Consider the following 25428-nt stretch of genomic DNA (forward strand, 5'->3'; position numbering starts at 1 on the left):
GGAAATATCTACACTGCTATCGGTATAAACATGGAAATATCTACACAGATATCTGTATAAATATGGAAATGTCTACACCGCTATCTCTATAAACATGGAAATGTCTACACAGCTATCTTTATAAACATGAAAATACCTACACAATCTTCTGTATAAACTTGGAAATAGCTACACAGCCATCTGTATAAACATGAAAATACCTACACAATCTTCTGTATAAACTTGGAAATAGCTACACAGCCATCTCTATAAACATGGAAATATCTACACAGTCATCTGTATAAACATGGAAATATAACACCGCTATCTGTATAAACATGGAAATATAACATCGCTATCTGTATAAACATGGAAATATAACATCGCTATCTGTATAAACATGGAAATATCTACACTGCTAACTCTATAAACATGGAAATATCTGCACCGCTATCTGTTTAAACATGGAAATATCTACACCGCTATCTCCATATACATGGAAATATCTACACCGCCATCTGTATAAACAATGAAATATCTACACAGACATCTCTGTAAACATGGAAATATCTACACCACCATCTCTATAAACATGGAAATATCTACACTGCCATCTGCATAAACATGGAAATATCTACACAGCCATCTCTATAAGCATAGAAATATCTACATCGCTATCTTTATAAACATGGAAATAGCCACACCGCTATCTGTATAAACATGGAAATATCTACAAGGCCATCTGTAAAAACATGGAAATATCTACACAGTCATCTGTAAACATGGAAATACCTACACCTCCATCTGTGTAAACATGGAAATATCTACACTGCTATCTGTATACACATGGAAATAACCACACAGCCATCTGTATAAACATGGAAATATCTACACCGCTATCTCTATAAACATGGAAATATCTACATCCCTATCTGTACAAACATGGAAATAGCTACACTGCCATCTGTATAAACATGGAATTAGCCACACCGCTATCGGTGTAAACATGGAAATATCTACCGCACCATCTGAATAAACATCAAAATATCTACACAGCTATCTGTATAAATATGGAAATATCTACACCGCCATCTCTATAAACATGGTAATATATACAAACCTATCTGTATAAACATGGAAATATCTCCACCGCTATCTGTATAAACATGGAAATACCTCCACCGCTATCTGTATGAACAAGGAAATATCTACATCGCTATCTGTGCAAACATGGAAATGTCTACCCCGCTATCTCTATAAAGATGGAATTATCTACACCGCTATTTGTATAAACATGGAAATATCTCCACCGCAATCAGTATAAACATGGAAATACCTACACCGCTATCTGTATAAACATGTAAATATCTACACCGCTATCTGTATAAACATGGAAATATCTACATCGTTATCTGTATAAACTTGGTAATATCTCGACCGCTATCTCTACAAACATGGAAATATATCCACTGCAATCTCTATAAACTTGGAAATATCTACACCACTCTCTTTATAGACATGGAAATATCTACATTGCTATCTGCATGAACATGGAAATATCTACATTGCCATCTGTATAAACATGGAAATAGCCACACCGCTATCTGTACAAACATGGCAGTATCTACACTGCCATCTGAATAAACCTGGAAATACCTACACGGCTATCTGTATAAATATGGAAATATCTACACTGCTATCTCTATAAACATGGAAATATCTACACAGCTATCTCTATAAAGATGGAAATATCTACACCGCCATCTGTTTAAACATGGAAATATCTCCATCGCTATCTGTATAAACATGGAAATATATTCACCACCATCTGTATAAACATGGAAATAACTACACCGCTATCTCTATAAACATGGAAATATATACACCGCTATCTCTATAAACATGGAAATATCTTCAACGCTATCTGTTTAAATATGGAAGTATCTACACCGCTATCTCTATAAACATGGAAATGTCTACACCGCTATCTGTATAAACATGTAAATATCAATACCGCTATCTGTATAAACATGGAAATATCTACACCGCTATCTGTGTAAACATGGAAATATCTACATCATTATCTGTATAAACTTGGTAATATCTCGACTGCTATCTCTACAAACATGGAAATATCTCCACTGCAATCTCTATAAACTTGGAAATATCTACACCGCTATCTTTATAAACATGGAAATATCTACATTGCTATCTGCATGAACATGGAAATATCTACATTTCCATCTGTATAAACATGGAAATAGCCACACCGCTATCTGTACAAACATGGAAGTATCTACACTGCCATCTGAATAAACATGGAAATACCTACACGGCTATCTCTATAAATATGGAAATATCTACACTGCTATCTCTATAAACATGGAAATATCTACACAGCTATCTCTATAAAGATGGAAATATCTACACTGCCATCTGTTTAAACATGGAAATATCTCCATCGCTATCTGTATAAACATGGAAATATATTCACCACCATCTGTATAAACATGGAAATAACTACACCGCTATCTCTATAAACATGGAAATATATACATTGCTATCTGTATAAACATGGAAATATCAACATGGGTATCTCTATAAACATGGAAATATCTACACCGCCATCAGTGAAAACATGGAACTACCTACACTGCCATCTGTATAAATATGGAAATATCTACACAGTCATCTGTATAAACGTGGAAGTATCTACACCTTCATGTGTATAAACATGGAAATATTTACACTGCCATCTGTATCCACATGGAAATATATACACAGCCATCTGTATAAACCAGGAAATATCTACAATGCTATCTCTATGAACATGGAAATAACTACACCGCTATCTGTATAAACATGGGAATATCTACAACGCTATCTGTATAAACATGGAAATACCTACACAGTCATCTATATAAACATGGAAATATCTACACCACTATCTGTAAAAACATGGAAATATCTGCACCGCCATCTGTATAAACATGGAAATATCTGCATCGCTATCTGTATAAAAATGTATATACCCACACTGCTATCTGTATAAACATGGAAATATCTACACCGCCATCTGTAAAAACATGGAAATATCTACACAGTCATCTGTATAAACATGGAAGTATCTTCACCTCCATCTGTATAAACATGGAAATAACTACACTGCCATCTGTATACACACGGAAATATCTACACAGCAATCTGTATAAACCTGGAAATATCTACAACGCTATCTCTATGAACATGGAAATACCTACACCGCTATCTGTATAAACATGGAAATATCTACACCAATATGTGTATAAACATGGAAATATCTACACCACTATCTGTATAAACGTGGAAATATCTAGTCCGCCACCTCTATAAACATGGAAATATATCCACGGCTATCTGTATAAACATGGAAATATCTTCACCGCTATCTGTATAAACAGGGAAACATCTACAATCGCTATCTGTATAAACATGGAAATATCTACACCGCTGTCTGTATACATATGGAAATATCTACACCGCCATCTCTATAAACATGGAAATGTCTACACCGCTATCTGTATAAACATGGAAATATCTTCATGTCTATCTTGATATACATGGAAATATCTACACCGCCATCTGTATAAACATGGAAATATCTTCACCACTGTCTATATAAACATGGAAATATCTACACTGCCATCTGTGTATACATGGAAATATCTACCCTGCTATATGTATAAACATGGAAATATCTACACGGGTATCTGTAAACATGGAAATATCTACACTGCTATCTGAATAAATATGGAAATATCTACACCTCCATCTGTATAAACATGGAAATATCTACAGTGTCATCTGTATAAACATAGAAATATCTACACCACCATGTGTATAAACTTGGAAGTATCTACACTGCCATCTCTATACACATGGAAATACCTACACTGCCATCTGTATACACATGGAAATATCTACACAGCCATCTGTATCAACATGGAAATAACTACACCGCTATCTCTATAAACATGGAATTACCTACACCGCTATCTCTATAAACATGGAAATATCTACACCAGTATCTCTATAAACATGGAAATATCTACACCGCCATCTCTATAAACTTGTAAATATCAACACTGCCATTTCCGTAAACATGGACCTATCTACAAAGCCATCTGTATAAACAGGGACATATCTACACTGCCATCTGTATAAAGATGTAAATTTCTACATTGCGAGCTGTATAAACATGGAAATATCTACACCGCTATCTCTATAAACATGGAAATATCTGCACCGCTATCGGTATAAACATGGAAATATCTACGTTGCTATCTGTATAAACATGGAAATATCCACAATGCCATCTGTATAAACATAGAAATATCTACACAGTCATCTGTATAAACATGGAAATATCTACACCACCATCTCTATAAACATGGAAACACCTACACTGCCAGCTGTATACACATGGAAATACCTACACAGCCATCAGTTTAAACATGGAAACACCTACACCGCTATCACTATACACATGGAAATATCTACACCGCAATCTCTATAAACATGGATATATCTACAAAGCCATCTCTATAAACGTGAAAATATCTACACTGCCATCTCCATAAACATGGAAGTGTCTATACCACCATCTGTATAAACATGGAAATTTCTAGACCGCCATCTGTATAAAGATGTAAATATCGACACGGCGAGCTGTATAAACTTTGAAATATCGACACCACTATAAGTATAAACATGGAAATACCAACACCGCAATCGGTATAAACATGGAAATATCTAGACCGCTATCTGTATAAACATGGAAATATCTACTCCGCTATCTCTATAATCATGGAAATACAAACACCGCTATCTGTATAAACATGGAAATATCTACACCGCTATCTCTATAAACATGGAAGCATATACAACGCCATCTCTATAAACCTGGAAATAGCTACACCACCATCTACATAAACAAGGAAATATCTACACCGACATCTATATAAACATGGAAATATCTACACCGCTATGTCTATAAACATGGAAATACCTACGCCGCTGTCTGTATAAACATGGAAATATCTATACCGCCATCTGTATAAACATGAAAATATCTCTACCGATATCTGTATAGACATGGAAATGTCTACACCGCTATCTGTATAAACTTGGAAATATCTACACCGATATCTCTATAAACATGGAAATATCTACACCACCATCTGTAAAAACATGGAAATATCTAAAAAGTCATCAGTAGAAACATGGAAGTATCTACACAACCATCTGTATAAACTTGCAAATAACTAATCTGCCATCTACACACATGGAAATACCTACACAGCCATCTGTATAAACTTGGATATATCTACACCGCTATCTCTATAAACATGGAAATACCTTCACCGCTATCTTTATAAACATGGAAATATCTACACTGTCAGCTGTATAAACATGCAAATATCTACACCACTATCTGTATAAACATGGAAATATCCATATAGCTATCTGTATAAACATGGAAACATCTCCAACGCTATCTGTATAAACATGGAACTGTCTACACCACTATCTGTGCAAAGATGGAAATTTGTAGACCGCAATCTGTGCAAAGATGGAAATAACTACACCGCTATCTTTGTAAACATGGAAATATCTACACCACTCTCTCCATAAACATGGAAATAACTACACCGCCATCTCTATAAACATGGAATTATCTACACCGCTATCTCTATAAATATAGTAATATCTACACCACCATCTCTATAAACATGGAAATATCTACACTGCCATCTGCATAAACATGGAAATACCTACACCGCCATCTGTATAAACATGGAAATATCAACACCGCTATCTGTGCAAAGATGGAAATTTGTACACCGCAATCTGTGCAAAGATGGAAATATCTATACCGCTATCTGTGTAAACATGGAAATATCTACACCACTATCTCCATAAACATGGAAATATCTACAAAGCCATCTCTATAAACGTGAAAATATCTACACTGCCATCTCCATAAACATGGAAGTGTCTATACCACCATCTGTATAAACATGGAAATTTCTAGACCGCCATCTGTATAAAGATGTAAATATCGACACGGCGAGCTGTATAAACTTTGAAATATCGACACCACTATAAGTATAAACATGGAAATACCAACACCGCAATCGGTATAAACATGGAAATATCTAGACCGCTATCTGTATAAACATGGAAATATCTACTCCGCTATCTCTATAATCATGGAAATACAAACACCGCTATCTGTATAAACATGGAAATATCTACACCGCTATCTCTATAAACATGGAAGCATATACAACGCCATCTCTATAAACCTGGAAATAGCTACACCACCATCTACATAAACAAGGAAATATCTACACCGACATCTATATAAACATGGAAATATCTACACCGCTATGTCTATAAACATGGAAATACCTACGCCGCTGTCTGTATAAACATGGAAATATCTATACCGCCATCTGTATAAACATGAAAATATCTCCACCGATATCTGTATAGACATGGAAACGTCTACACCGCTATCTGTATAAACTTGGAAATATCTACACCGATATCTCTATAAACATGGAAATATCTACACCACCATCTGTAAAAACATGGAAATATCTAAAAAGTCATCAGTAGAAACATGGAAGTATCTACACAACCATCTGTATAAACTTGCAAATAACTAATCTGCCATCTACACACATGGAAATACCTACACAGCCATCTGTATAAACTTGGATATATCTACACCGCTATCTCTATAAACATGGAAATACCTTCACCGCTATCTTTATAAACATGGAAATATCTACACTGTCAGCTGTATAAACATGCAAATATCTACACCACTATCTGTATAAACATGGAAATATCCATATAGCTATCTGTATAAACATGGAAACATCTCCAACGCTATCTGTATAAACATGGAACTGTCTACACCACTATCTGTGCAAAGATGGAAATTTGTAGACCGCAATCTGTGCAAAGATGGAAATAACTACACCGCTATCTTTGTAAACATGGAAATATCTACACCACTCTCTCCATAAACATGGAAATAACTACACCGCCATCTCTATAAACATGGAATTATCTACACCGCTATCTCTATAAATATAGTAATATCTACACCACCATCTCTATAAACATGGAAATATCTACACTGCCATCTGCATAAACATGGAAATACCTACACCGCCATCTGTATAAACATGGAAATATCAACACCGCTATCTGTGCAAAGATGGAAATTTGTACACCGCAATCTGTGCAAAGATGGAAATATCTATACCGCTATCTGTGTAAACATGGAAATATCTACACCACTATCTCCATAAACATGGAAATATCTACAAAGCCATCTCTATAAACGTGAAAATATCTACACTGCCATCTCCATAAACATGGAAGTGTCTATACCACCATCTGTATAAACATGGAAATTTCTAGACCGCCATCTGTATAAAGATGTAAATATCGACACGGCGAGCTGTATAAACTTTGAAATATCGACACCACTATAAGTATAAACATGGAAATACCAACACCGCAATCGGTATAAACATGGAAATATCTAGACCGCTATCTGTATAAACATGGAAATATCTACTCCGCTATCTCTATAATCATGGAAATACAAACACCGCTATCTGTATAAACATGGAAATATCTACACCGCTATCTCTATAAACATGGAAGCATATACAACGCCATCTCTATAAACCTGGAAATAGCTACACCACCATCTACATAAACAAGGAAATATCTACACCGACATCTATATAAACATGGAAATATCTACACCGCTATGTCTATAAACATGGAAATACCTACGCCGCTGTCTGTATAAACATGGAAATATCTATACCGCCATCTGTATAAACATGAAAATATCTCCACCGATATCTGTATAGACATGGAAACGTCTACACCGCTATCTGTATAAACTTGGAAATATCTACACCGATATCTCTATAAACATGGAAATATCTACACCACCATCTGTAAAAACATGGAAATATCTAAAAAGTCATCAGTAGAAACATGGAAGTATCTACACAACCATCTGTATAAACTTGCAAATAACTAATCTGCCATCTACACACATGGAAATACCTACACAGCCATCTGTATAAACTTGGATATATCTACACCGCTATCTCTATAAACATGGAAATACCTTCACCGCTATCTTTATAAACATGGAAATATCTACACTGTCAGCTGTATAAACATGCAAATATCTACACCACTATCTGTATAAACATGGAAATATCCATATAGCTATCTGTATAAACATGGAAACATCTCCAACGCTATCTGTATAAACATGGAACTGTCTACACCACTATCTGTGCAAAGATGGAAATTTGTAGACCGCAATCTGTGCAAAGATGGAAATAACTATACCGCTATCTTTGTAAACATGGAAATATCTACACCACTCTCTCCATAAACATGGAAATAACTACACCGCCATCTCTATAAACATGGAATTATCTACACCGCTATCTCTATAAATATAGTAATATCTACACCACCATCTCTATAAACATGGAAATATCTACACTGCCATCTGCATAAACATGGAAATACCTACACCGCCATCTGTATAAACATGGAAATATCAACACCGCTATCTGTGCAAAGATGGAAATTTGTACACCGCAATCTGTGCAAAGATGGAAATATCTATACCGCTATCTGTGTAAACATGGAAATATCTACACCACTATCTCCATAAACATGGAAATATCTACACCATCTCTATAAACATGGAATTATCTACACCGCTATCTCTATAAATTCAGTAATAACTACGCAACCATCTATATAAACATGGAAAAATCTACACCGCCATCTACATAAACATGGAAATATCTACACCGCCATCTGTATAAACATGGAAATATCTACAGCGCTATCTCTATAAACCTGGAAATCTCTGCACCGCTGTCTGTATAAACATGGAAATATCTACACCGCTATCTCTACAAACATGGAAATATCTACACCGCCATCTGTGTAAACATGGAAATATCTACACAGTCATCTGTATAAACATGGAAATATCTACACCACCATCTCTATTACATGGAAATATCTACACTGCCATCTGTATAAACATGGATATATCTACACCACCATCTCTATAAACATGGAAATATCTACACTGCCATCTGTATACACATGGAAATATCTACACAGCCATCAGTATAAACATGGAAATATCTACACCGCTATCTCTATACACATGGAAATACCTATACCGCTATCTCTATAAACATGGAAATATCTACAAAGTCACCACAATAAACATGAAAATATCTACTCCGCCATCTCCATAAACATGGAACTATCTACACCTCCATCTGTGTAAACGTGGAAATATCTACACCGCTATCAGTATAAACATGGAAATATATACACTGCCATCTGTATAAAGATGGAAATATCTACACTGCAAGCTGTATAAATATGGAAATATCTACACCGCTATCTGTATAATCATGGAAGTACCAACACCGCTATCTGTATAAACATGGAAATAGCTACACCGCTATGTATATAAACATGGAAATATCTACGCCAGTATCTCCAAAAACATGGAAATAACTAAGACGCCATCTCTATAAACATGGAATTATCTACACCGCTATCTCTATAAATATAGAAAAAACTACACCGCCATCTCTATAAACATGGAAATATCTACACCGCCATCTGCATAAAAATGGATATATCTACAACGCCATCTGTATAAACATGGAAATATCTACCCTGGTGTTTGTAAAAAGATGGAAATATCTACACCGTGATTTGTATAAACATGGAAATATCTACACCGGTATTTGTATAAACATGGAAATATCTACACCACGATCTGTATCAACATGGAAATATCTACACCACTATCTCCAGAAGCATGGACTTGTCTACACCTCTATCTGTATAAACATGGAAATATCTACATGGCTATCTCTATAAACATGGAAATTTCTACACCATCATCTGCATAAAATTGGAAATACCTACACAGTCTTCTGTATAAACATGGAAATACCTACAGCAACATCTGTATAAACATGGAAATATCTACACTGCCTTCTGTATAAACTTGGAAATATCTACACAGCCATCTCTATAAACATGGATATATCCACACCGCTATCTGCATAAACATGGACATATCTGCACCGCTATCTGTATAATCGTGGAAATACCTACATCCCCATGTGTATAAACATGGAAATATCTACACCATCATCTGTATAAACATGGAAATATATCATCGCTGTCTGTATTAACATGGAAATATCTACACTGCTATCTCTATAAACATGGAAATATCTGCTCAGCTATCTGTATAAACATGGAAATAACTACACCGCTATCTCTTTAAACATGGAAATATCTAAACCGCCATCTGTATAAACATGGAAGTATCAACACAGACATCTGTATAAACATGGATATATCTACTCCACCATCTCTATAAACATGAAAATATCTGCACTGCCATCTGTATACACAAGGAAATACCTACACAGCCGTCAGTATAAACATGGAAACTTCTACAACGCTATCTCTATACACATGGAAATACCTACACTTCTGTCTCTATAAACATGGAAATATCTACACCGTCATCTCTATAAACATGAAAATATCTACACTGCCATCTCCATAAACATGGAACTATCTGCAACGCCATCTGTGTAAACATGGAAATATCTACACAGCTATCTGTATAAACATGGAAATATCTACACTGACATCTGTATAAAGATGGAAATATCTACAACACGAGCTGTATAAACATGGAAATTTCTACAACGCTATCTGCATAAACATGGAAATACCAACACTGCTATCTGTATAAACATGGAAATATCTACAACGCTATCTGTATAAACATGGAAATATCTACAACGCTAATTGTGTAAACATGGAAATATCTACACTGCCATCTCTATACACATAGAAATATCTACACAGCCATCAGTATAAACATGGAAACATCTACACCGCTATCTGTATACACATGGAAATAACTATACCGCTGTCTCTATAAACATGGAAATATCTACACCGTCATCTCTGTAAACATGAAAATATCTACACCCCCATCTCCATAAACACGGAAATATCTACACCGAGATCTGTTTAAACTTGGAAATATCTACACCGCTCTCTGCATAAATATGGAAATATCTACACTGCCATCTGAATAAAGATGTAAATATCTACACCACGAGCTGTATAAACATGGAAATATAAACACCGCTATCTGTATAAACAAGGAAATAACAACACCGCTATCTGTGTAAACTTGGAAATATCTACACCGGTATCTATATAAACATGGAAATATATACAACGCTACCTGTGTAAAGATGGAAATTTCTACACCTCAATCTGTGCAAAGATGGAAATATCTACACCGCTATCTGTGTAAACATGGAAATATCTACACCGATATCTGTATAAACATGGAAATATCCTCCCCACCATGTGTATAAACATGGAAATATCTACGTCGTCATCTGTATAAACATGGAAATATCTACACTACTATCTGTATAAACATGGAAATGTCTACAGCGCTATCTCTATAAACATGGAAATATCTGCACCGCTATGTGTATAAACATGGAAATATCTACACCGCTATCTAAACATGGAAATATCTACACCACTATCACTATAAATATGGAAATGTCTACACCGCTATCTCTATAAACATGGAAATGTCTACACCGCTTTTTGTATAAAGATGGAAATATCTACATGGCTATCTGTATAAACATGGAAATATCTACACCGCCATCTGTATAAACTTGGAAACACCTGCACAGTCTTCTGTATAAACATGGAAATATCTACACCACCATCTTTACAAACCTGGAAATATCTACACTGCCATCTGTATAAACATGGAAATATCAACACAGCCATCTGTATAAACATGGAAATATCTACACTGCTATCTGTATAAATATGGAAATATCTACACCGCTATCTGTATAAACATGGAAATATCTACACCGCCATGTGTAGGAACATGGAAATATCTACACCGTCATCTGTATAAATATAGACATATAACACCGCTATCTGTACAACCATGGAAATATCTACAACACAATCTCTATAAACATGGAAATATCTACACAGACAACAGTATAAACATGGAAACATCTACACCGCTATCTCTATACACATGGAAATACCGACACCGCTATGTCTATAAACATGGAAATATCTGCACTGCAGTCTGTATAAACATGGAAATATCTACACCGCCATCTCTATAAACATGAAAATATCTACACTGCCATCTCCATAAACATGGAACTATCTGCAACGCCATCTGTGTAAACATGGAAATATCTACACAGCTATCTGTATAAACATGGAAATATCTACACTGACATCTGTATAAAGATGGAAATATCTACACCACGAGCTGTATAAACATGGAAATATCTACAACGCTATCTGCATAAACATGGAAATACCAACACTGCTATCTGTATAAACATGGAAATATCTACACCGCTATATGTATAAACATGGAAATATCTACAACGCTAATTGTGTAAACATGGAAATATCTACACTGCCATCTCTATACACATAGAAATATCTACACAGCCATCAGTATAAACATGGAAACATCTACACCGCTATCTCTATACACATGGAAATAACTATACCACTGTCTCTATAAACATGGAAATATCTACACCGTCAACTCTGTAAACATGAAAATATCTACACCCCCATCTCCATAAACACGGAAATATCTACACCTCCATCTGTTTAAACTTGGAAATATCTACACCGCTATCTGCATAAATATGGAAATATCTACACTGCCATCTGAATAAAGATGTAAATATCTACACCGCGAGCTGTATAAACATGGAAATATAAACACCGCTATCTGTATAAACAAGGAAATAACAACACCGCTATCTGTATAAACGTGGAAATATCTACACCACTATCTATATAAACATGGAAATATCTACAATGCTACCTGTGTAAAGATGGAAATTTCTACACCTCAATCTGTGCAAAGATGGAAATATCTACACCGCTATCTGTGTAAACATGGAAATATCTACACCGCTATCTGTATAAACATGGAAATATCCTCCCCACCATGTGTATAAACATGGAAATATCTACGTCGTCATCTGTATAAACATGGAAATATCTACACTACTATCTGTATAAACATGGAAATGTCTACAGCGCTATCTCTATAAACATGGAAATATCTGCACCGCTATGTGTATAAACATGGAAATATCTACACCGCTATCTAAACATGGAAATATCTACACCGCTATCACTATAAATATGGAAATGTCTACACCGCTATCTCTATAAACATGGAAATGTCTACACCGCTTTTTGTATAAAGATGGAAATATCTACATGGCTATCTGTATAAACATGGAAATATCTACACCGCTGTCTGTATACATATGGAAATATCTACACCGCCATCTCTATAAACATGGAAATGTCTACACCGCTATCTGTATAAACATGGAAATATCTTCATGTCTATCTTGATATACATGGAAATATCTACACCGCCATCTGTATAAACATGGAAATATCTTCACCACTGTCTATATAAACATGGAAATATCTACACTGCCATCTGTGTATACATGGAAATATCTACCCTGCTATATGTATAAACATGGAAATATCTACACGGGTATCTGTAAACATGGAAATATCTACACTGCTATCTGAATAAATATGGAAATATCTACACCTCCATCTGTATAAACATGGAAATATCTACAGTGTCATCTGTATAAACATAGAAATATCTACACCACCATGTGTATAAACTTGGAAGTATCTACACTGCCATCTCTATACACATGGAAATACCTACACTGCCATCTGTATACACATGGAAATATCTACACAGCCATCTGTATCAACATGGAAATAACTACACCGCTATCTCTATAAACATGGAATTACCTACACCGCTATCTCTATAAACATGGAAATATCTACACCAGTATCTCTATAAACATGGAAATATCTACACCGCCATCTCTATAAACTTGTAAATATCAACACTGCCATTTCCGTAAACATGGACCTATCTACAAAGCCATCTGTATAAACAGGGACATATCTACACTGCCATCTGTATAAAGATGTAAATTTCTACATTGCGAGCTGTATAAACATGGAAATATCTACACCGCTATCTCTATAAACATGGAAATATCTGCACCGCTATCGGTATAAACATGGAAATATCTACGTTGCTATCTGTATAAACATGGAAATATCTACACTGCCATCTGTATAAAAATGGAAATATCTACACCATGAGCTGTATAAACATGGAAATACCTACACCGCTATCTGTATAAACATGGAAATACCAACACAGCTATCTGTATAAACATGGAAATAGCTACACCGCTAACTGTATAAACATGGAAATATCTACACCAATATCTCCATAAACATGGAAGTACCTACACTGCCATCTCTATCAGCATGGAAATATCTACACCGCCATCTGCATAAACATGGAAATATCTACACCGCCATCTGCTTAAACATGGAAATATCTACACCACGATCTGTATCAACATGGAAATATCTACATCGCTATCTCCATAAACATGGAAATATCTTCACCGCTATCTGTATAAACACCAAATATCTACACAACTATCTTTATAAATATGGAAATATCTGCACTGCCATCTGTATAAACATGGAAATATCTACACAGCCATCTCTATAAACATGGAAATATCTACACCGCTATCTGTATAAACATGGAAATATCTACACAGCTCTCTGTATAAACATGGAAATATCTACACCGCTATCTGTATAAACAGGGAAATATCTACACTGCCATGTGTATAAACATGGAAATATCTACACCGTCATCCGTATAAACATATAAATATAACACCGCTATCTCTATAAACATGGAAATATCTGCACCGCTATCTGGATAAACATGGAAATATCTACACCGCTGTCTCTGTAAACATGGAAATATCTACACCGCTATCTCTGTAAGCATGGAAATATCTACACCGCCATCTCTATAAACATGGAAATATCTACATATTCATGTGTATAAACATGGAAATATCTACACCACCATCTCTATGAACATGGAAATGTCTACACTGTCATCTGTATACACATGGAAATATCTACACTGCCTTCAGTATTAACATGGAAACATCTACAACGCTATCTCTATACACATGGAAATAGCTACACCACTATCTCTATAAACATGGAAATATCTACATTACCATCTCTATAAACATTCAAATATCTACACCGCCATCTCTATAAACATGAAAGTATCTACACCGCCATCTGCATAAACATGGAAATATCTACACTGCCATCTGCATAAACATGGAAATATCTACACCGCCATCTGTATAAACATGGAAATATCTACACCGCCGTCTATAAAAAGATGGAAATATCTGCATCGCCATTTGTATAAACATGGAAATATGTACACCGCTATCTGTACAAATATGGAAATATCTACACCGCTATCTCTATAAACATGGAAATATCTACACCGATACCTGTGTAAAGATGGAAATTTCTACACCGCAATCTGTGCAAAGTTGGAAATATCTACACCGCTATCTGTGTAAACATGGAAATATCTACACCGCTATCTCTGTAAACATGGAAATATCTACACCGCTATCTCTGTAAACATGGAAATATCTACACCGCTATCTCTATAAACATGGAAATATCTACACCGCCATCTCTATAAACATGGAAATATCTACATATTCATGTGTATAAAAATGGAAATATCTACACCACCATCTCTATAAACATGGAAATGTCTACACTGTCATCTGTATACACATGGAAATATCTACACAGCCATCAGTATAAACATGGAAACATGTACACCGCTATCTCTATACACATGGAAATAGCTACAGCGCTATCTCTATAAACATGGAAATATCTACACTGCAATCTCTATAAACATGGAAATATCTACACCGCCATCTCTATAAACATGAAAGTATCTACACCGCCATCTCCATAAACATTTTACTATCTACACCACCATCAGTGTAAACTTGGAAATATCTACACCGCAATCTGTATAAACATGGAAATATCTACACTGCCATCTGTATAAAGATGGTAATATCTACACCGTGATCTGTATAAACATGAAAATATCTACACCGCTACCTGTATAAACATGGAAATATCTACTCTGGTATCTGTATAAACATGGAAATATCTACACCACGATCTGTATAAACATGGAAATATCTACATGGCTATCTCTATAATCATGGAAATATCTACACCGCCATCTGTATAAACTTGGAAATACCTGCACAGTCTTCTGTATAAACATGGAAATATCTACACCACCATCTGTATAAACATGGAAATATCTACACTGCCATCTGTATACATGGAAATATCTACACAGCCATCTCTATAGACATGGAAATATCTACACCACTGTCTCTATAAACATGGAAATATCTACACCGCCATCTCCATAAACATGAAAATATCTACACTGCCATCTCCATAAACATGGAAATATCTCCACCGCCAGCTGTATAAACATGGAAATATCTACACTGCCATCTGTATAAAGATGTAAATATCTACACCGTGAGCTGTATAAACATGGAAATATCTACACCGATATCTGTATAAACATGGAAATATCGACACCGCAATCTGTGTAAACATGGAAATAGCTACACCGCTATCTGTATAAACATGGAAATATCTACTCCACTATCTCTATAAACATGAAAATACCTACACCACTATCTCTATAAACATGGAAATGTCTACCCTGCTGTCTCTATAAACATAGCAATATATACACCGCCATCTCTATAAACATGGAAATATCTACACCGCCATCTACATAAACTAGGAAATATCTACTCCGCCATCTGTATAAACATGGAAATATCTACACTGCCAGTAGCTCAAGAGCAGCCTGGGCAATACAGCAAGACCTCATCTCTACAAAAAAATAAGAAAAATTAGCTGGCCATGGTGGCATGCGCCTGTAGTCCCTGCTTCTTGGGAGGCTGTGGGGGAAGATCCACGGAGCCCAGGAGTTTAAGGCTGCAGTGAGCTTGGATTACATCTGCACTCCAGCCTGGATTACAGAACAGGAACCTGTTTCAAAAAAGAAAAAAGAAAAAAAACCTAAAAGGTAAAAACTGGATGTAGTTTGCTTATAACTAAACAGCAAATTAATTGTAACATGCTTACATATCAACGATGTCTTTCTTCTTTGATCATAAACCTGCTCACTAAGAAGCTGCTGAAGTCCATGGTAGTGACAGGTACATGTCTGCATCCTTGTCCTGACCTGCATCTTCTTTGATTGTCCCCATCTGTGTCTCCGACTGGCACTGCCGAATCGTCTTGCTACCTGATCAATGTTGTACTGAACCGGACTGCTAACTGATCAATGTTGTTGAGCTCACTGCACAAAGCTGTTCTTACATGGTAGATTTCTGCCTGGAATAGTCATACTTACACTGTTTATATTCCTTACTCCTGACCCATCCAACGCAGCACAAGTTCTATTTATTGCCATAGAAACATAGGTCATTTGGAAACACCTCCTTCATTTCTATGAAATGTTCAACTATTTCTTACATTTTGGACTCTGTTCTAGCCTCTTGTTAAATATATCCAGAAAAGAGACAAAGCTTTATGGGGGGGCTATATGCACACATATGCTATAGAATAAGCTATCTAAATGTTTAAAATACATTCCATCTGGCACTGCACCTTAATAGGTAGACAGAAATTAAGTATGTGTATATCTATCTGTATAGATACGTATAAATATATATCCCCAAAACAAAAACTCATTCTCTTACTTATACATAGGTAGAATATAGGTGAATATACATATACATTTATAGGTAGAACAAAAAACCCCTCAGCCTCTTTAGGGCCATGTGTTTTCTCTGAGTAATTGTCACAATTAATTACAATACATGTGTATGCCTTTTTAATAAATTCCATCAGACCAGTTTCTGTCTGGTTGGAAAATAATAACTGCCTATTTGCTAAGTGCCCCTGCCCCTATACTATGTTCCAGTGAACTAAAGACCTCTGGCAATCATAGATTTACAACTCAGCAAGATTAAACAATTTATTGTTATTTATGACATCCAAGCTGGATCTTCTGTATCATATTCCACATTAGCATCTATCACTTTACATTTGGGAGATCCTGTCCAAAAAATGATTATGCCTCCTAACCAAACATTCAGCAGGGCTGCAGGAACAGGCCCCCTGAACAAACATCCTGCCAAAGTACTTTAAAGCACCGTGAGCTCCCACAGCTCTGCATTTTCAGATGACTCAGCAGATTAGCGTGGAGTCTCTTAGCCTCTGCTTGGTCTGTTCCTTTCAGTGATCTCTCACATGGCCCAGTCCATTCGGTTTGAAAATCCTCATGAAATGAGCAGATTATGATCTGGCTTCAGTAGAGGGCCATGGGGTGGGCATGGAGGGGAGAGGGTTTGCTCTTAACACAGCCTGAGCCTCAGAAAGGTTTCAGATGGAAAAGCATGGCACTGACTCAGCTCATGCTTAACAGGAAATAATGCACAGACCACACCAAAAAAGCCCTTTATGTTGTGTGAAAGTCTATGCCGGAGCAGCTGCTGCCACCTCATGTACTGTGATAGAGTGTGCATGTGTGTGTTTGTGTGTGCAAGACTGTGAGTATGCACACAAATGTGTGCTGGGAGGGGGAGGAGATCACACCTTCCACAGTCGCCACCTCAGCCTTAGCTAGCAGCATGGAGAAATGCCAAAATTCAAGAGGAAGCTGCACCAAAGCAACTGTGATCACCACATCAGCAGGCGCTTTCTGGTTAGTAAAGCTACTGGGACTGAAAAACACACACGATCTCGTCCTTCTTTTATTTTAATCAGAGCAAACTATTTTTATAATAATTGTGTTATATGAATAAATAATTCATAATGCTGTAACCCATTATCACATTCAATCCTCCCAACAACCCTAGAAGATATGTAGACAAGTATTATTACTTTCCCTATTTTTATAAATGAGGAAATAAACCCCAGGAGGCTAGGCGACTTCCCCACGGTCATAGATGTTGCAAACAGTAGTATCATGATTCAAATCCAAAGCTTCTCCTTTTGTCTTTATCATTTTAATTTTGAAGGTAATGCATATGCATGTATGATCTTTTAAATCCAGAGATGGATATGGAATAGATAGGAAAAGGGACTCTCCTTCCCCATTATACACCCCCTCCACCCAAGCTATATACACTGTTGACTAGAGTATGTCCTTTCAATCCTATTTTCTATGCCTACATTATATACAGAAAAGCAGGATTACGTTACACACAATATTCCAGTCATTGCTGTTTTTCACCAACAAGCTATCATTCACATCTTTTTCATACTACATATACATTTATATCCTTTATTTTAGTGGTGTATATTGTGCAGTTGTGTCATAAATTATGTACCTGTTCTCTGTTGAACATATAGATTTTTTCTGAGTTTTTCCTTAGCAAAATGCTGCAGTGAGTACCCTTGTACACAGATGTTTGTACATTTGTTCTAGAAAAATCTACAGTAAAGATTCTTAGATTAAGAGATTCCCAGGTTATTAGAAAACTACTCTATTAATTTAGATATATACTTCCAAATTGCCTGACCAAAAAGTTATGTCAATTTAACTTCTATGAACAGTATACAAACATGACAATTTTCCATCACCTACACCAACTCTGGGTAATTTCATCTTTCTTGCAAGTTGATGGATTGTTTTAATTTATATTTCTCTGGTTATTAATAAGGTTGGCCACCTGTTCATGTGTTATTATTGATGATATTTGTATTGAATTGTTTGAATTTTCTTGGTTTCAAAAAACGTTTTACATGTCATAGATATTAAATATTTGTTGTAAAACTCTCCTTCCAGTATTGTGTATGTGTTTGGTCAAGTAGAATAAACTCTCGTCCTCTGATTTCAGATTCCTTTCTCTTTCCATTAGAAATCCCTAAATGTAAAACTACATATTGATAGCTAAAAACCAGGATGTTTACTAGAGAAAAAGAATACAAAGGCAATAATTAAATACTATATTTATACAAAATACCTACTAGTACCAACTTAAAAAGAGAAAGTAAAAGTCAAATGCTTCTACGACTTCAGACTAAGAAAAAGAACTTTTGAGGTTGAATGTTCCTGAAATTTTTCTTTTCATACAACTACGGACATGACTTCAAAAGTTGATGTGACTAAAAATGTAAGATATGAAAGATATTTGAAAACTCAGAGAAGGTGGATTTTCATTTTAACAAGTCACATATATATTCTAGATATCCTCTTATTCGTAACTAAGAGAGTCAAATCAGATGAAAGACTCTAAAAATTTCCCTTTGACTGTGTTAAGTAGAAGTAGTAGAGGCATATTGGCCAAATCTTGAGCGTTTGCAAATTGACTCTTAAGGCTATAGGCTGGCACAGGTCATTGAAGCCCTAGCTTTTTATCTTTAATTTTAAAATCCCCAAACAATGTATACTAATTTTTCTTGTCCATTATTTCCAAATAATCTTGTTTAAAGGTTATTACAGTGCTTGCTCATGTTACTGTTGTCTAACAGAAGGGTATCTGGGGCCTTAAAACTGAGAGGGTTAGGATTAATGATTCCAATACCTATGCTTGGACATCTCCAAAAGTGGGTTCCAACTTCTTGTCCTCAAGTCTGTATAGAAACTAGCAAACTTCCAGAGTTCACAAAAGGCTCAAAGAGAACAGATGTTTTATAGAAAATTCTTAGAGCAAGTTTCACGCATAATGTTGCTGATGCGTGTCTGCCTTTTCAATAAACATCACTATGCTTTATCACAAGATTTAATAAAGCAGCTTAGTTAAAAATGCCATCTGGGTCTCTGGACACATTAAACAAAGCTTAAAATAACCACCCCAGCAACTGGGAGGACCCAGCTGTTCTCATAATCTGTCCCACTCCTTTTACTTCCCCAGAAAAAGAGTGAATGAAGACCACAGACTAAAAGCATCCAGAAGGAACTGACACAAACAGGGAGATAGATGGAGCCAAGGGCTCCTGTAAGTTTGCTATTGCTCACATAATAGATTTGCTAATTCCACAACCTGCGGATGGTGATTAAGAACGGGAAGCAGAAAGAGGGAAGAGAGAATCATAGAAGGGCTCATTCAAGTTTTCTAATGTATCACAAACCTGTCCTCCCTAATGTCTGGATCATAGCAGCCCATTCCATTCACCTATTCTCTAGTGAACTCCAATAGAAAATACAAAGCCATCACCACCCAGTTCTTTCTCCCTTCTAGAGATGAGCTATTATTAGACACCCAATCCCAGATTCTCAAATCCATTCCAGGAAAGAAGCCCTAGGTATTGAAGCACAGCTTTCCCTCCCTCCCTTCTTTCTTCCACCCCAAGATTTGTTCCCCAATAGTTCTAGTAAATGCAAAACCAAGTATATTCTCATTCTTTAGAGCAACCAGCTTTTCATGGCCAACTGGAATCAAATACAACCTGCACAAACATCTATCTGGAGGACACTCCCAAGGCTCCTACTGAGCCAGCCTTCTGCATACCACTGCATTTCAGCTTCCTAGTTCACAAGACACTGAGACATTCTTGAATTCTGCAAGGTGCACTGTGTGTTAATATCTTTGCTCCTCATCCTGTGGCCAATAAAGGGCATGACTAGTCAACAAATAAATTTTCTCTTGGCTAAAACTTGCAACAAAACTGTAAGCTGTTTACCAAGGGGCCCACTACAGGTTATATTCAATATATACAGTCAAATCCTAACTATCTGAGATATATTCAGTTGACCATACACCTTTATATTTCAGTAAAAGGTCTTTACATTTCCCAGTGCTATCGACGTTACAAAGTGCTTTCATATGCAATGCTTCATCTGATTTCCAGGATAATTAAATGATCCTGTCATACCTGATTTTTAGATGAGGAAACAAGTGATTTCTGGGTATTTCAAGAGGCTAACGGATCTGCCCTCCAACTTGTATTTGAAAACCAAAAACAAAATTCCAAGGCCCCTCAACCATCTGAATGGACTTTGACTCTTTTGGTCAATATATGGCAGAGCTAGGAAAAGAAGGTGAGTCTTCCAGCTGCTGATACAGGGTTTTTCCTGCCATACTCCATTACCTCCAAGGCTAAAGTCAAAAGAGGGTGTGGTTATCACATGAAAAAATCTGGTTTGGATTTCCCAAATGTGTATGTAGTATTTGGTGATTTACCTTAATTTAACCTACAGTTCTTTTGGGTTGTAACAATCTGACTCCATTTTTGAAAACAAAACAAAATCGATTTTAAATGCTGAATTATAGATCTTTGCTGTCCAGTATGGTAGCTACTAACCACTTATGGTTATTTGCATTTCTATTTTAATTAATTAAAATTCAGTAAAATGCAAAATTCAGTTCTTCAGTTGCTCTAGCCACATTTCAAGTGTTACAGTAGTCACATATGGCTAGTGGCTGGGACAATGCAGATTATAGAACAGTTCCATCATCAAAGAAACTTCTATTGAACAGTGCTATTATATAATGTCATCTCCAGAGAAAGAAGACTTTAGAAAAAGTCAGAAACGACCGGGCGCAGTGGCTCACACGTGTAATCCCAGCACTTTGGGAGGCCAAGGCAGGCAGATCCCTTGAGGTCAGGAGTTCAAGACCAGCCTGGCCGACATGGTGAAACCCCGTTTCTGGTAAAAATACAAAAAATTAGCTAGGCGTGGTGGTGCATGCCTGTAACCCCAGCTACACAGGAGGCTGAGTTGGGAGAATCACTGGAACCCAGGAGGCAGAAGTTGTAGTGAGCCAAGATTGTGCCACTGCACTCTAGCCTGGGTGACAGAGCAAGACTCCATCTCAAAAAAAAAAAAAAAGAAAAAGAAAAAGAGAAAGTCAGAAATATCTTGAGGCAGGCATAGTGCTGTCATCTGTCCAATATTGAAGATGATTTAAGAATAAGAAAGAAGAAGAGAACAAAGAAGAGAAAAAGAAGTGGCCTTAGGTGTACCTACCCAGAAAAGGACAAAGGCATTCTTGTAGTCATTGTGTTGTATTTAGCTCTTAAACTTTTTAAGAGATTAGAATAATTTGACACATAGAAGATCTAAACCACTGAAGAGGCTCTGAAGCAGATAAAAGTAGAAAGAAAATAAAAAACGAATGAGTTACAAACTAAGCTTAACCACTACTCGTTTAAACGATACTATTTACTCTTCACATGATTGGTTTTTCTTTTGCTTTATAGTATGACATAGTTTATATCTTTAAAGGGGAATTAAAATATTTCTGGGATTTTTTAAAAGTAAGTTCACACAGCCACATAAAATCTACAGAAACAGATAAAACCTATCTTCTCATTTATTCCCTAATCCATTCAAATTAAATATAAAAATCCAAGCAGCCACAGTGATATTCAAAAAAGCAAAAGTGAGACAAAACAAAATTCATTTGTCACCTGTGGAGGTAGTTAACTCACATAATCTTCACTCCAAACACCAGTAATTTTTAAAAGACAGAAATAAACATATGTTCTGCCTTCCCGGAAGGAACTATGTTTCAGGATAGCCAAATAACCCAGTTGTGAAGAAAATGGTCTGCTTATAGAAAAATGCCAGCTAAAGCATGTAGATAGAATTAGAGAATTAGAAATTCACCATTTTGAAACCCCTAATGAAATAATCAACTCAAGCAAGGATCATTAATAAATGCTAAAACAATCAAGTAACTATTGATACAGAATATAACTGAATATACACATGGTACAAAGTTCACGTCACAGACTACTGGCTTGACCCAAGGGGGAATATAGCAGAGGAGATAGGCAGTGATCACCCTAACCTTGCGATCATCTCACCATCACTAATGATGGGATGTGAATACACATTATTGCCTATGAAATAGTCTTTAAAAAAAGAAGTTGAACCTGAATCTAACTAAACCTTGCAATGGGCTGAACGTGTATGTCTTCCCAAAATTAATATGTTGACATCCTAACCCCAAAGGTGCTGGTATTAAAAGGTGGGGCCTTTAGGGGGTCATTAGATCATAAGGACAGAGGCTTCATGATTGGAATTAGTGCCCTTATAAAAGAGGCCCCAGAGAGCTAGCTAGTCTCTCCCACTATGTGAGGGCCCAGCAAGAAGGCCAATCTATGAACCAGAAAGTTGGTCCTAACCAGATATCAAAACCACATGCTCCTTGATCTTAAACTTGCTAGCCTCTAGAACTGTGAGAAATAAATTTCTGTTCTTTATAAGTCATCCAGTTTTTGGTATTTTGTTATAGCAGGCCTAAAAGCCTTTAGAACTAACTTCCAGTTAACCAGGAAAAAACAGAGTGAAAAGTTAAATGACACCATAAAAAGCAACCAGAAAATTCCAGAAGGGGAAATATTCTACAGGACAACTGACTAGTTTTTCAACAAGTCAATTTCACTAAATAAATACATAAACAAAGAGTATGGGTATTTTCCAGGTTAAAAAAGTCTTGAGCTAAATAATCAAATGCAATGTGTGTCCCTTGATTAGAAGAAACTAATTTGAACAAACCAGCCACAAAAGATATTTCAGGGAGACCAAGCTGGAAGGATCACTTGAGGCCAGGAGTTTGAGACCAGCCTGGGCAACGTAGTAAGACCTCCATCTCTACAAAAACAATAAATTAGCTGGGCATGGTGGTGTGCACCTATAGTCCTAGCTACTCAGGAAGCTGAGGCAGGAAGATCACTTGAGCCCAGGAGTTTGAGGCTGCAATGAGCTATGATTGTTTCACTGCACTTCAGGCTGTGTGAAAGAGCAAGACTTTGTCTCAAAAAATAAAAGGACATTTCATAATAATTGAGGAAATCTGAATGTGGACTGGGTAATAAATGATATAAAAAAGCCATTTTTTATTTTGTTTGAAAAGATGATTTTGTAACTATACAGGAAAATGTTCTTATTTTTTTAGAAATCTGTACTAAAGAATTTAGGGGTAAAATATCATTTTCTTTAATATACTTTCAAACACAAGCAAAAAATAGTCATGACACAAATATAGCAAAATGTTTACAATCTATGTTCTATGCTTGCCTGTGAGTGTCATTAATCTCATCTCTCTGCTTTTCTGAAAGTTTGAAAATTTCAAAGTTTTATAATAAATTTTTTACATCCCATAATTTTATAATAATTTTTTTAAAGTTTGAAGCATATCAACAACTATAGCTTCAAAAATATCCTGACCCACAATAAACATTGAACAGGGTATATTTCTCCCATTTCCT

Source organism: Pan paniscus, chromosome 6 (assembly GCF_029289425.2).
Source record: "Pan paniscus chromosome 6, NHGRI_mPanPan1-v2.0_pri, whole genome shotgun sequence".
Lineage (NCBI taxonomy): Eukaryota > Metazoa > Chordata > Mammalia > Primates > Hominidae > Pan > Pan paniscus.